The 15648-nt window shown below is 34.2% G+C and overlaps 1 pseudogene; it reads right to left on the reverse strand.

The window, feature by feature from the left end:
* Positions 1–1987: 1987 nt before the first annotated feature.
* Positions 1988–13322, reverse strand: LOC102659906 (uncharacterized; annotated as a pseudogene).
* Between the last annotated feature and the right edge of the window lie 2326 nt (positions 13323–15648).

The raw sequence follows: 15648 nt of genomic DNA on the forward strand, positions 1-15648 counted from the left end.
TCTTCAAGAAAAATAGATAATTAATTATTTTTTTTACAAATAAGAGTTTTCTTTCTTCTTTTTTTCTTCTAATTGCTAAGGTAATGTGAGAAATACACATATTAAAGAGAGAGAAAAATGTTAAAAAAATTAAATGAGATAATGAAGAAAGTACTCACTCCAAAAATTTATAATATAAGATATTATACATATCATCTCACTTCAAATATTATTTATTAAAATATGTTTTCTAAGTTAAAAATAATTAGGACTTTGTATAACTAGCTTAGTTAGCCAATAGCCACGGATGTTAAATTCATATTTTATAATTTATAATAGTAATTTTTTATATTATTTAGATTTTAATAAATTTATTTAATTTAAATTTTAATAAGTACATATTAGTATATATGTCAATAAATATTTAAATATATTTTATATATACAATTGTGATAAATTTAAAACTTTCTAAATTATAATATATAATATTTAGTAAATATATAGAATAAATTAATGTTGGTTTAAATTTGTTTATTAGAAAATCAATTAAAATTGTGTGCATGTATATTTCATAATAGTAAAATAAATCTATGTGAATTGATTTAAATTTTACTTGTAAAAATTAAAAAAAAATAGCATAAACAACTCTATTAGTTGTATTCACATAAAATTTACTTTTCATGAAAATTATTATATTTTATTATATAGCTGTAATAAAATATTTTTCAAATTTTTACTTTAGTCAAAAAATATATCATATCAATTTACATGATTCTTAACCTATTATATAAAATTAAAAAAATAAATATAAATCTAAATATTTTAATTTATATTATTCTTGCGTATTATAATTGATTTATTTGATTCTATTGAGAATAGAATAAATATAAAATCTGAATTAATTGAATTATTGAATTATTTGGAAGAAATAAATATAAAGGAGTCATAATATCATCCCATAGAATAAATCCTTGTTTATATATATATATTAGATTAAATATTGTTAAATGCTATAGTTAATTATTTTGTCCTTTTATGTTGAAAAAACAGTTTCTTCGTTTGTAAGTAAAGAATTAATTTAGTTTTAAAATTGGTGTTATTTTCAGAAAGAAAAAAGCTCCAGACTAAGACAAACATGAGTTTTTGAAATTAGCATTATATATCGATTGATTTGACTCATAAAAAATTGAAAATACAAACATGTTTGAGTATTTGCTAACTTGATTCTCCTTGTACTACATCTTTGCTTGCTTCATTATCTTTTGGAAGACTTGTATTTTGGACTTTAACCTAATACAAGTTTGGAAGATTAGTATTTTAGACTTGAACCTGCTATTATACTTCCATTCCATGCAGACGAGAGATCAAGGAATGAAGCAAACATTGAAGCTCTAATAGAACGAGCTAGAATTCCTACTAGATGACGATTTTTTTATGAAAAAAAGAAGATAAAATACAGGTCCTGAGCTGAAAATTATGATCAAACCAAGTACTCGTAATGAATTTTCTGTTTGAGTTACTACTAGTCTTTGGTACCTAAGGAAAATGATACAAACAAGCTAATGGGTGATTAAGAGAAAACTGAGGGGGATTGTCTTTTATTTAAATAATTCACATTTACATCAAAGAATTCACCATCAATACTCAACTTGAATCTAGCCTTCATAAATATAACCTCATAGCTGTGATCCATACAAGCCAATTAATGGCACTGCCAGTATAAAATCTTCACACTATCAATTAATTAGAAATCAATGTTGATATGACTTTTAAAATAGTTATTTTAAAAATTAATAAATTTATAATAATATATGATAATTTGTTAGTGTCAAATATTTTACATTATCAATACATAATCTATTTTCTCATATCATAAAGTTCATATGCACAGCCCTCAAACCCTGAAATCTGCTTGTGTTATTACCAAACCGAACAAACACACAACTCACTAATGTGTAGATGAAACCTTTGCAACTGACCAATGCTGCAAGGAAGAAAAGTTTCAACATTACAACTTCAACAACTCCAAAGAAGGACACAGGCCCCAACAATATCTAGCAGGGTAATAATCCTTCAAATACACCTCTCTGCCACATTCTACGATGTAGAAACTAAAGGATTGCCGACGCTAAGTGTTATGAAGCAACCACAGAGCAAGGAAGCAGCAGACAAGGTGCAGACCAACACTAGCAAAGAGAAGACCAATGTTCATACCAGTTGCGCATCCCTCAGTACTTAGAGGATTTCGTAACCTCTAACAGAAACCATCGCTGAGCTGGCAATTTGTGATTGGTCAACGAGATTCTTGTTGCAGACAAGAATAGTGCAGAATCCATTTCTGTTAGAATCTTGCCCTGTATAGAAAGGAATTAGAATAACTTGTGTAATTTTGCCTTATATATATAGATGCCATTGTAAATGGAAAAGAACACAAGCCATAACAGAAATCTTTCCTCTCAATTCTCTTCTTTCTTCTGGAGTTTTCCTAGTTCTCGAATACTAGGACATAACATTGAGACATGGTAACACGAGTTACTGGCAATACTGAGATTGTGTGCTTTTCACATATGACTGTTGCAGTGGCAAGTACTTGAGCCCTTTCTGCAATGACTTCAGAAGAGAATTTGTTGAGAAAATAAGAATCTGCAAAGAAGGTTGGAGTGCATTGGTATGCCTTAGTGTTGCACAATTGAACCCCTTTGGATCTATGGGAAACCTCATCTGGTACTGATGCTGCTCCACTAGTTGCATTTACTTTCCGAGTTGAAAGTGTCTTCCTGTAAAAAGCACAAACACGTGTTCCTTTAGCATTGCACTAAAGGGAATCAATATTAAGCATACCATGAAACTGGATGCCTTAGGAATCTCTTAAACAAAGATTATATAGTACCATTCTGGTCCTATATTTATAAGAAACAAAAGATAACAGTTTCTTGATCCTAATTCCAAAAAACCTTAGATTACTATATTGTTAAATTTCCTTTTTACACCTAATGATTATTTTCTTTTCCCCAAAAAAGTTAATGCATTTATTGAGCTATCAACAAAACAAGACACTCATTTATTGAAAAATTATCTTTTGAAATATAATCATATCTTTAATCATTTAATGTCATAGATATTCTTAGAATAAAATTAAAATTTATGACAAATTAACTAATCTAACTATTTTTATTGGTTTTGATAAATTAATTAATTGTTTCTTATGTATGAGAGGGAGATAATATTAAAAGTTGCATTTGATGTTTTGTAAGTTTACAATATTTAACCTAGTCTACAATAATTCTAGTGACAGATTGCAATTCTGCACAAGGAATTGAGCAGTAATGCCCACACATCAAAGTGACACAGGCCTTGCCCCCTAACTAATATTTGGAGTCACTACTTAAACAGTACAAATATTTTTATCATGGTCATGGATAAACAAAGACCATTCAACTATATATAACGATCCATTTTCTAAAAACTCTGCTCTGTATTATTTCAATTGATTTCCTCCTTTCTATCATCTTCTGGGTTTTGGCTTGAATTTTTATTGTGTAAACGAGGACATCAGAATTTTTATTTCAATCAAGTTCAACTTCGAACCATCATGGGAACCTCTGGTACTACTTTTCTCAATTAGATTTTGTATGTTTAATGGATCTCAAATCTATGTTAAACAACTCTCCCATCAAAACAATTCAAATCTCTACCTCCAGATAATATATTATAATTATGTACAAGTTTGATTATAATTATGCACTCCTCATACCTATTAAAGGTACAAAATGAGGCAAGGTATGATTAGACACAGCCAGATTGACATACCATCTAATAATGGCAAGATTGCGTGCTAGAAGAGAACCACTCCCATTACATGTTGCCCACTTAATTGTCCACGAGATCCATAAGTCACACAAGGAATCTTTCCCTTGCCATTACATTTCACAAATACCAACTTCCCAAATACCAACTTCAGGTCCATTATCCTTTCCGTCAATACTGCCACCAAAGTATGGTTCTGTCTCTCTTATGATTTCTCTTTCCTCTATAAATGTATCTAGAGTTCCTACATAAACATTACTGATAGAGAGACATAGGTGCAGGGAGATGATAGCATAACAACAGTAACGGGGGTGCAGATAGTAGAGAAAGGAACCACAACAGCAGAAATGGGGGTGCGGATAGCAAAGGCTAAAAGGAGGATTTCCATACCTGTTTGAGGTTGAAGATGCTGAGCTGGCAGAGGGGATATGCTGGATAGCGCTTGTTTGCTGTTGAGGGAACATTCCTAACCATTTTCCGTTAGTGAGAATATTCCTACATGATTAGGAAATCACAATTCTGTTAGCAGTAGGCCTATATATACGCATATGAAATAACCAGCGATATGAATGAGAAAAACAGAAATTCTTCCCCTAGCTTTCTTCTTCTTCTCTTCTTCTTCTTCTTCAGGTCTCTTCTCTCTTATACCTCTGGAGGCACTGGTTCCTCGAAAACTAGATATCCTTGGCACGCAACACCTCTAACATTTGGTGCTCTCGTTGAGAGTCCATGGTTGCCTTCCATGGCTGTCATACCAGCTTCAACTACCGCAACCCACACCATCCGCTAAACAAAGATCCCGTGGTTTCCTTCCATGGCTACCATTCCAGCCCAAACCATCGCAATCCACAACACCCACCAAACCACCTTGAACTTTCTCCCGCGAGCGAGGACCTCCTCGAGGCTGTTTTTGCCAAACTTACACTCAATCAGCTCAACCTCGCCGTTGTCGTTGACATCTTGACCACCACCATCAACAACCTTCTTCAGTGACTGAGCCCTCGCAATTCCACTCTACAATTTTCATCTTTCGTCCCTGCGCAGGCACTAGTTGACATCATATCACCTCCACCGTCCATGCCACCTCCGCCATCCATGTCGACTCCGCCGCCTATGCCACCTCCACCATCCATTTAGACTGTGCTTCCATGTCCTACACCCATGCAACCATTCACTGCACCCTTGCCGACTCCACGTCCCATGCCTGTTGCCTACCTCCCTGATCTCTGCCACACTTGTGTCACTGTTTCATACAACAAACTCTTCGGTACTTTTGCTCCGTATAGCCGTGCAACAACTCCTAATGTCAAAGCTCTGGAAGGAAGAAACATGACGTTGTTTAAGATAGGAACTGAATACCATGGTTGCATGCAAGCGCCAACCAGCTGCTGACCTAGAGGAGTCTCGCTGGAACAAACCTTGGGATCTCGGTATCACTTTTGGAAGACATGCGTTGAACCCCTAACACCTTGAAGACAAGGTGTTTTTGCAAGAGCCGTGGAATGATAGAGAGATAGAGGTGCAAGGAGATGATAGCATAACAGCAGTAACGAGGGTTCAGATATTGGTGCAGATAGCAGAGAAAGGAACCACAACAGCAGAAATGGGGGTGTAGATAGCAAAGGCTAAAAAGAGGATTTCCAAACCTATCTGAGGTTGAAGATGCTGAGCTGGCAGAGGGGATATGTTGGATAACGCTTGTCTGCTACTGAGGGAACATTCCTAACCATTTTCCGTTAGTGAGAACATTCCTACATGATTTGGAAATCACAATTCTGTTAGCAGTAGGCCTATATATATGCATATGTAAATAACTAGCGATATGAATGAGAAAAACAAAATTCCTTCCCCTAGCTTTCTTCTTCTTCTCTTCTTCTTCTTCAGGAGGTACTGAAGAAGCAAGGGCTACAAGGCCCAAAAGGGAGACTGCACCACCAACCTACTTGAAGGATTAACTGCAGCATGGTTAACAGGAAGCAAAACGCAGGAAGCAAAACGTGCTATTTAGATAAATAGGTTGTTAGAAAAGAATAATATTGTTATCATTCTGTTAGGATATTTTGTGATTTTGCTTATCTTTTTGTTAGTGCTTGTCCCCCAGCACTCAGCCTTATATATGTACGCAGGTGCTTTCCTTTGGGAGGCAGTGAAAATAAAATTTGAAATTTCCTTTCTCCTTGCTTTAGGAGGTTGCTTGGTCCTCGAATTCCAAGTGCTATCTTCTTCTCTTCTTCTTCTTCAGGAGGTTCTAGACCCTCGAAACCAGCTCTTTAATTTCCTGCACGTATCAATTTGGTGCTTTCATTGAAAGCCCATGGCTGCCATACCAACTTCAACTACCGCAACCCATAGCATTCACTAAACAGAGCTCCCATGGTTGCCTTCCATGGCTGCCATTCCAGCCCAAAACACTACAATCCACAACACCTGCCAAACCACCTTGAACTATCTATCGCTAGCAAGGACCGCCTTGGCCAAACTTACCCTCAGTTAACTGAACCTTGTCGCTTCCATCAACACCTTGGCCACCACCATCAACAACCTTCTTCAGCGATTGAGCACTCACAATCCCACTCCACAATTTTCATCTTCCATCCTTGTGCAAGCACCAACCGCCATCATATCACCTCCGCTGTCCATGCCGACTCCGTCGCCTATGCCACCTCTGTCATCCATGCCACCTCCGCCGTCCATGCTGCCTCCGCCGTCCATTCTGACTGCCCCTCCATGTCATACAACCATGCACCATTCACCGCACCCTTGTCGACTCCACGTCCCATGCCTGTTGCCTACCTTCCCGATCTCTGCCACACTCGTGCCACTGTTTCATGCAACAAGCTCGTCGGTACTGTTGCTCTGTATGACCATGTAACAACTCCTAATGGCAAAGCTCTCGAAGGGAGAAACATGACGTTGTTTAAGATAGGAACTAAATACCATGGACCTACCATGGTTGCATGCAAGCACCAACTAGTTGTTGACCCAGAGGAGTTTAGAAGCCATTGTTTGAAGCCCTAACACCTTGAGGACAAGGTGTTTTTGATGGGCTAGGGAATGATACAACTGCACCACCAGGGGGGTCTGCAAGAAGCAAGGGCTACAAGGCCCAAAAGGGAGACTGCACCACCAGCCTACTTGAAGGATTAACTGTAGCATGGTTAGCAGGAAGCAAAACATGCTATTTAGATAAATAGGTTGTTAGAAAAGAATAATATTGTTATCATTCTGTTATGATGTTTTGTGATTTTGCTTATCTTTTTGTTAGTGTTGTCGGGAGCTTGTCCCCCAGCACTCAACCTTATATATGTACGAAGGTGCTTTCCTTTGGGAGGCAGTGAAAATAAAATCTAGAATTTCCTTTCTCCTTGCTTTAGGAGGTTGCTTGGTCCTCGAATTCCAAGTGTTATCTTCTTCTCTTCTTCTTCTTCAAGAGGTCCTGGACCCTCGAAACCAGCTCTTTAATTTCCTGCACATATCAATTATAGGCTTCCACTTGATGAATCCTCCATGTTTGAGCAGGATGGAAACCCCAACAACAACGATGACCAACATGATCAATGAGCAATTCTCGTATCTCTACTTCATCCAAGATTTTCCTAAAAGTGAATGACCTAGTTAACAAGATTATTTGCCAATATAGAACTGGAATATTGAACTTGAGAAATTCATATCATAATGGCCTTTATCAAAAGGCATGCATTTTAAAGATAGTTGCATGTGGAAAGATAGTAAATATTTCAATGACCTATTAGAGGAATTCAACCAAAAAATTCAAATTCAACCAAAAAATGCATTGCCAATTCCATGACCTATTAGAGGAAAGAAGACAATCTAGTAAATATTTCAATGAAGTCTCTTAGAATGTGGATTTGAACTTAACCCAACCTCAACCTCAAAAGTTAACTCATAGAATGATGGTTGTCTCTTACTTATATATCCTATGTTTGCACTATCCCTAGTCGATATGGAACTTGAGTTTTTTTTTCCAATACATCCCCTCACGCTCAATACTTTTGGGTTTGGTTGCATAGATAACATGGTAGGTGAATCGTGTAATGGATCTATGATAGACTCTGATATTATCTTAATATGGATTTGGACTTAACTCAACCCCCAAAACTAACTCATGGATGAGGGTTGTTGGATCAAGTGGCCTTGGAATAATTAAGAAGGGGGGGGGGGTTGAATTAATTATTAATGTACCTTGACTAATTAAAAATCATCATTCTTAATGTTACTAGATTCAATTAGGCTTTTACTACTAATTTAAGAAAGTAAAGAATAGAAAAAGAAACTTAACCAAAAGTAAAAGCGATAATTAAAGTGCACAGCTGAAATTAAAAAGTGTAGGGAAGAAGAAGACAAACACAAGAATTTTATACTGGTTCGACAACAACCCGTGCCTACATCCAGTCCTCAAGCAACCACCGGTTCTTGAGATTTCTTTCAACCTTGTAAAATCCTTTACAAGCAAAGATCCATAAGGGATGTACCCTCCCTTGTTCTCTTTGAACAACCAAGTGGATGTACCCTCCACTTGAACTGATCCACAAGAGATATACCCTTTCTTGTTCTCAGTTACAACAACCCAAGTAGATGTACCCTCTACTTGTACCACAAAGGATGTATCCTCCAATATGTTAAGACAAAGAATTCTCAGGCGGTTAGACCTTTGAATCTTTGTAAGGGGAAACATAAGATATCTTAGGCGGTTAGTCCTTTGAAATCTTTTGTTTAAGGGAAAGGGAAGAATCAAAAGAATTCTCAAACTGTGTCCTTTTGAATTCTCTTGAAAAGGGAAAAGGGAGACACAAAAGAATTTAGGTGGTTAGTCCTTCGTTCTTTTGGAAAATGGAGAAGAGAGACACAAAAAGAATTCAGGTGATTAGTCCTTGTTGAATTCTTTTTGGCAAAGAGAGAAGAGAATGAAAAGATATAGCACACTTTTGTTTTCTACATAATTTTCACTTACAGAAGAACAAGGTTTGGAAAAACAAAAAACTTAGAAAGCTTTTTGGGAAAGGAAGAAGAAGAAGAAAGATGAGTAGGAAAGGTTTCAAGATTTCTCAAAAGTTGTTCAAAGAAGTTCAAAAGTTATTTGAATGCAAGTCAAGGTCTTGCTTTTATAGACTCTTCATGTTTGGTCAAGAAAACCATTGGAAGAGTTATGACCTTGAGAAAATCATGTCAAGAGTTACATCTCTTGACCTTTTATTCGAAACTTGTCACTGGTAATCGATTACCATAATCATGTAATCGATTACACAATGCATTTTAAGAAAAGATGTGACTCTTCACAATTGAATTTGAATTTCAACGTTCAGATACACTAGTAATCGATTACCAATATATTGTAATCGATTACACCATTTAAAAATCATTTGGAACGTTGCAAATTCAGTTAAAAGCTTTTTGAAATCAAATTTTAACACTGGTAATTGATTACAGGAAATTGGTAATCGATTACCAGAGAGAAAATACTCTGGTAACTTAGAAAATTTTGAGAAAACTCTTTTGTAAAACAAAATTGTGCTATGTTTGGTTTTTGAAAAATAATTTTCAATACTTCCCTTGTGAAGTCTTGACTTGTTGCTTCTTGATTTCTTCTCTTGAATCTTGATTCTTCTTGATGTCTTTTCTTGAATCTTGAAATCAATCTTGATCTTGAACTTGTTGACTCATTCTTGAAATCATTCTTTTGGGTTCTTTTGGGCTTTTTGTCATCATCAAAACTACTTGACTCATACTTGATTCATCATCATGAAGCTTGCTTCTACAAGGGTTTCCCCCACTTATATATTTTATCTTTGCACCATCTCTAATAGTTGTGGGACTTAAGTTCTTTCCAATGAAGTCAATTGTGATGAAAAGTTTATCTTGCTCAACCCCGTTAATTCCTCTCCCCTTTAAACTTTTTAGAGCTATTGCTATTTTCTTAAGTGCAAAAGGGAGTAGTAATATATCTTTATGAATTGGAACATTTCCACAACAAATAGACTCTAGTATATAAATGAGTTGATTTGAGTTGTATACTTGTGCATGATTCCAAATGAATGCTGCAAAAGACCACCACCCAGATTAGATATATTTACCTACACATTTTCAGGTAGCAAAAGATACCTTGGTTCCATGGAGGCCATATTTAATCAAAGAGACCTAAATCAACCCTTTAATATCAAACTCCATATACCTTAGTTTCTTTTTTCTTCCCTGAAGTCATGGCTATACCCCCTCATCACTCAGAAAGCTACCACCTAAAAAGCCCCTTGCAACTATAATTTTTATGCTTTACAATTCAAAGTAAATAACCTCTTCATAATAATTGAATCAATCATTCCAGGGTTATTCATAAAGCTTTAAGCCAAGAGTTGTATGAGAGACTAGCCAAGATCTATCCACATAATATCAACAATTCATAGAGTTAGCAGCTTGATGGTGTGTTGATCTATCACGTAGCTTCTTTAGTCTAATGCATAATGTCACTTTTACTATCTAAAGTGATTGGCTATCGTTCTTTAAAAAGCATTTTTTGCCAGTCCATACTTTTATATTTATTATATTTTCAACATCTAATTTTTGTCACAATAAGGTTTAAATCCGTGTAGAATAAAACCAACTATTAATTCTTTTAGACCACAAAACCAAAACATTAAATAGCTTCATGCACAACCTAGTTTCAATATGAGAAGTTACTTGAAATATATCTTTCATAGACTCATTCTAGGTGATTATACCTTTGGAATTGGGGTATGGGTCCACCATAATCTCCTCCATATCCACTCTGATAAACAAGAGTTTGCTCTGTAACAACTAATAATGTATTCAACATCTAGGTTTACATACAGGCAAAATATCTTCTATAATAAACTTAAACAAGAAAACCTAGCAACTCTCCATTTGTCTTATAATTATTATAGAAGACATTGTTAAAGAAAAACAAGCAATTTCTCCCAATTCAAACTCAAATGCTAGTTGTACAATGATTGTTTAATCATTAAACAACAAAAAACAAAGTTGAGGCAACATTTACATGAACCAGTGATGCAAATCAAAATCAGGAACAAGATCAAAACCAATCATCAAAGGTTCAAAACCGGTCCATGGCTGTAATTTCAACCACAACATCAAGGTTTTTGGAGTATTTGTGACCACAATTGTGGCTTCTTCAGCCACATTTGTTTGCAATTTTGGATGATCCACATCTCAGGGTTAGACATTGATCAACACATTAAACTATCCATGTGGTTGAGAGCCTTCACAGTCTTATTTTAGTGTTAGGCTTTTTGTTTTCATACCATAAAACTTTTAACAATTTTTATTTTAATTAGAAGAAAACATAACTTGATAAAAAGAAACTTTTGGATTGTTGAATAACAAAATGATATAAAAAACATCAGAAGGAATATAATAATTGGATTTTGAAATAATATTCATTTTTCTTTCTAGTAGAAATTGAATTCTATTCTAGAATAATATATCAAATAATATGAAAGATTTTCATTATCGTGTGATTAATTTACTCAATTCATGAGTTGATTAATAAGTCTATTGATTTGGAATCATAGGATGAGTAGATGTCATAGATGATGAATTTATTTCTAAATTATGTCATTCCATTTCTCTTTTTATTTGTCTGTAATCATTTATTGATCATCTCATCTATAAAAATTGAAGTATTTTGAAAAAAATGTTTATTTTCAAAATATTTCAAAAGGTACACAGGAGATATGCATTCAATCCAGACTTGGCCTTATCTCAATCCAATCTCGAATCTACATTAATTATTGAATATGTTGTTGTTGCTGAGTGAATAAGTGGTCTTGTCGTATCCGCTCTGAGCCTATCTGCTATAAGAAAGCTAATTGAATGTCTATCCATCCACTCAAAGATGAAAATAGTTAAAAGTAAAAAACAACAGATATTGAATCTTTTTGTCTTCCATTGCTAATGTAAGGAAATGAGACGACTAAAAATAGGATTTTGTGTAATAAGTTTTTGATATTTAACAATTCCTGTAAAAAAATAATCACAATAATCATAACATTTATCGAACGCAAATTGTTTGCATATATTAACATATTATTGTCCTTCCAAACTACTTATTAAAAATAGAAATTTATTGTTGCATTGAAACAAATAAATATTTATTAATCTTATTAATATTAAACTTGGTAAAAAAAGAAGATTAATAATTGAAAAATAAGATTTTGAAAGAAGGTTTATTTAAAAGATTTGTGATATAACCAGGAAAATGTTTTAAATATCACACGTGAGTTATTAGGCATGCTAGTTTTATATAGCCGGGCTGAGGAAGCGTAGGACAAAAAAATGGAGATTAAAATATTAGGACATACTGAATTTATTTAATAATATCCAGGATTTATGAATATTTTTTTAATAATAGTCACATCAATTTCCCACAATGTCAAGGATTATGATGAAATTGCAGCCATGAACACAATTTAAAACCTTGGCAATAATCACAATTGAAATGAGGATCAGGAACAAGAGCACACACTCCTAGGATCAGGTTCAAGTAAACCAACCAAGGCTCCATGAAGGGAAGTAAGATAATAGCCGAAAGAAGCAACAACAACAACAGATTGAATTTCATCCACACTCACTTTAGTTCCACCAAACGAAACAGTTGGTCTCACTGAAGTGGTTCGACCCACATATTGATACGAGTTCCGTTTTCCACTCTCCTCCTCTATCTATCCATTTCTCTTCTCTAATTCAAACCGATAGAAAATAAAAAATACCTAGATTCAAAATCGATGTAAATATTCAAAATCAACAATAAAAAATTGAAACTTTACCATCAAGGAAGTGAAATTGTACCTGATGATAACAGAGCACTACTACAAAATAGGTCTTCTACATCGGTTTTGAGAGGCTTTCTATATCGGTTACAACGCGTGGTTGTAGCCGGAGTCGTTGAAAACCTTAGGCCCTACAACATCGGTTGAATGACCGTCTTAGACTGTGAGGTTTTTACATCGATTCTAGAGTCACAATCGATGTAGAATGTGGGGTTTCTATATCGTTTCTGAAGTCGCAACCGATGTAGAATGTGGGGTTTCTGCATCGTTTCTGGAGTCGCAACCGATGTAGTATGTGGGGTTTCTACATCGTTTCTGGAGTCACAATCGATGTAGAATGTGGGTTTTCTACATCGATTATCAGTCAACCGATGTAGAATGGTATTTTTTTATTAATTTCGCAAAATTTAACCAGTAACATAATGGAAATATGATGTACCTAGGTAATGTCTCATATGAGACTTAATTTATAAACTCAGGTCAAATTTCAGCTATCAAAATAGTTAATGAATAAGTACAAAAAGCTACCTTGTTTTAGTAGCTAGAAGTTCAATACAAAAAAAACTTATAATTAAATAACAATTTGTACATGTATACATGTATGTAGTTATATAGAACACATATTCCTTATATATGTCATTAGAAGAATATGATGCAAGACCTTTTTTCACCTGCTTCATTTTCCGTACGACCATCCCAAAAGGCCTTGTCCATTGTCTGCTTTATTTTCCCCTGCAGAAAATAAAATCACTCATATTACTCGCATAGAAGATAGTAGCATTAAACTTCAAAAACAATTATTTAGTCTCATGAGAAGCAACCAATTTCCGATTTTACTTTCAACAATTCAACTGAATCTGAATCGTAAAAAATGAACCTCAAAAAATTAGTAGTTAGAAATATATTGGAGGATTTACATCAAAACAGACCAAATAAATCAAGAAAACTAAGTATGTGTCCTCTTGGATGCCACCTAAGCCACTGAAAGATTTCATGGCACCTAAGCCACTAAGGGTGGGTTTGTTTTGTTTATTGTTTTCATTTCCAGTTGATATTTCTTTTACTAAAAGCTACAAAAATAAAACCTTGTTTTCACTAACAATCTCACCTCAATGCCCCCTGCAGGTCCTTCAAATTTTTTACCTTCCAAATTTCACTTTAATAATTCCATCTAAGCCTCCTGATGCCAAACAATGTCCATCATAGCTAAAAGCTAAATTGGATACAAATTTTTCGTGACCTGTACAAATTAACATCTAACATTAAATAATATTAACCAGTTTTGTTAATATTTAACTCCAGGGTAGTGCTATTGTACTTCAAAATGATTAGGAGCGAGAGAAATTGGTTACATGCCAAATAAAAATCTTAGATACCTTCTAGGTATAAAAAAATAATCATAATCTTAATATTAATCCCAACAACTAATTGATTCAAATAACGTTAGAGTTAGGTCCTTTAAGCAAGAGGTTAAATATTTGAATTCTAACTCTCTCATTAGTAGAAAAAAATGGTAGAGATGAAAATTTTGTCTTTAAATGCTTTTATATTTTCTAAAAGAAATTAGTTTTAATAAATAATTAGAAATAATCTTTATAATATGTACAAAATAAATATCATAATTAATCTCAAGAGTCTTGGTAATCAGACCTTTTTTTTTTTTTTTACTTTTCTTAGAGAATATGGTAAATATCTTATTACATTAAGCACACTTTGTGACATAGCAACTCTAATTGGCATTTCTTCTAAAGCAGACAATGGCATGAAACCATCACCGAACACAGGATTTGGCTTAGTTAAATTAAGAGTTAATGGAGCAATACAATATTATGTGCAAAAATGCTTCCCTATAATGATTAAGCACAAAAGCTGCAGCGTGATTTGGTCCCTATATTACAGAATAGGAAACAAGTTCTTGACATGCTCGTGATTATTAATGATTACAAAAATCATAGCATAAAGTGATATTCTAATAGCTCTGCAACAACAATAGCTATACTATATTATTTTTCTGATAATTTTGTTGACATATGTTACGAACTTGTAATTTTTCTACCAAGACATATAATTACTCCTATCCAAATTAACATGAAGGAAATCTCTATTTCAGAAGGTTGTTATTTCTCATTGGATTATGATGTTAGAAATTATTATAAGTTAAAGAAACAAGGAAGCAAGAAGATATATTCCCTACATCTGTTCTATGGGAGGCCAATTCATTCTGCAATAAACAAATAATTTTCATCTTGAAATCCATGTTTACATACACACACACACATATTAGTAAATGAAAATGCAGTTGCCTGTCTAGCACTACAACAGCTGAAGGACGCTAGGAGCTCATTCATATTTGTAGTATAAAAAAAAGTATAAGATAGGACACAAGCAATTAGCTTGTAGGTGCTTCCACTACTTGTTAAAAAAAAGCCTACATAAACCAATAAATATATAAATCAATCCCATAAATCAACTCAAACTTACTATCATCGAAGTAAATTATTTTGATGTTTGAAATGAAATTCATACTTTAGGACGACCCAAAAGTTAGGTACCAAGTATAAATACCATGAAATGAAGCTGAGTAATAAAATCTACAAGAAGAAACAAAGGCTATACCAGGAAAATGACGTGCAACAAGAGTAGCAACATTCATGGTTGATTTTCCAGAGCACTCCACAAGATTGGATGCTTTACCCTCAAAGTTTCTTTCTAATTCAATCCCAACCTAACAATAGAGTGAACAATATTACGCGTTTGGTCATCAGACTTGCTCATCATCATAGCTAAGTTCACAGAATTGAAGGGAAACCTTTGGAAATAAACACTACGAAAGTATTCTTACTCTCTTCCTTTCTTTTCCCTTTTTTACCAAAACCTCAACTCATTTCTAGGTTCCTAACATGCAGGGCAAGAACTCATCAACCCCTAGCTTTCCATTCTAGAAGATCATAACCAAATTTCATGGCTAACACAGGCTGAATAACCTTGCCTGCAGAATAACACAGATCATACAAAAATAATAATAGCCAATAATTTAATC

Source organism: Glycine max, chromosome 18 (genome assembly GCF_000004515.6).
Source record: "Glycine max cultivar Williams 82 chromosome 18, Glycine_max_v4.0, whole genome shotgun sequence".
NCBI classification, from domain to species: Eukaryota; Viridiplantae; Streptophyta; class Magnoliopsida; order Fabales; family Fabaceae; genus Glycine; species Glycine max.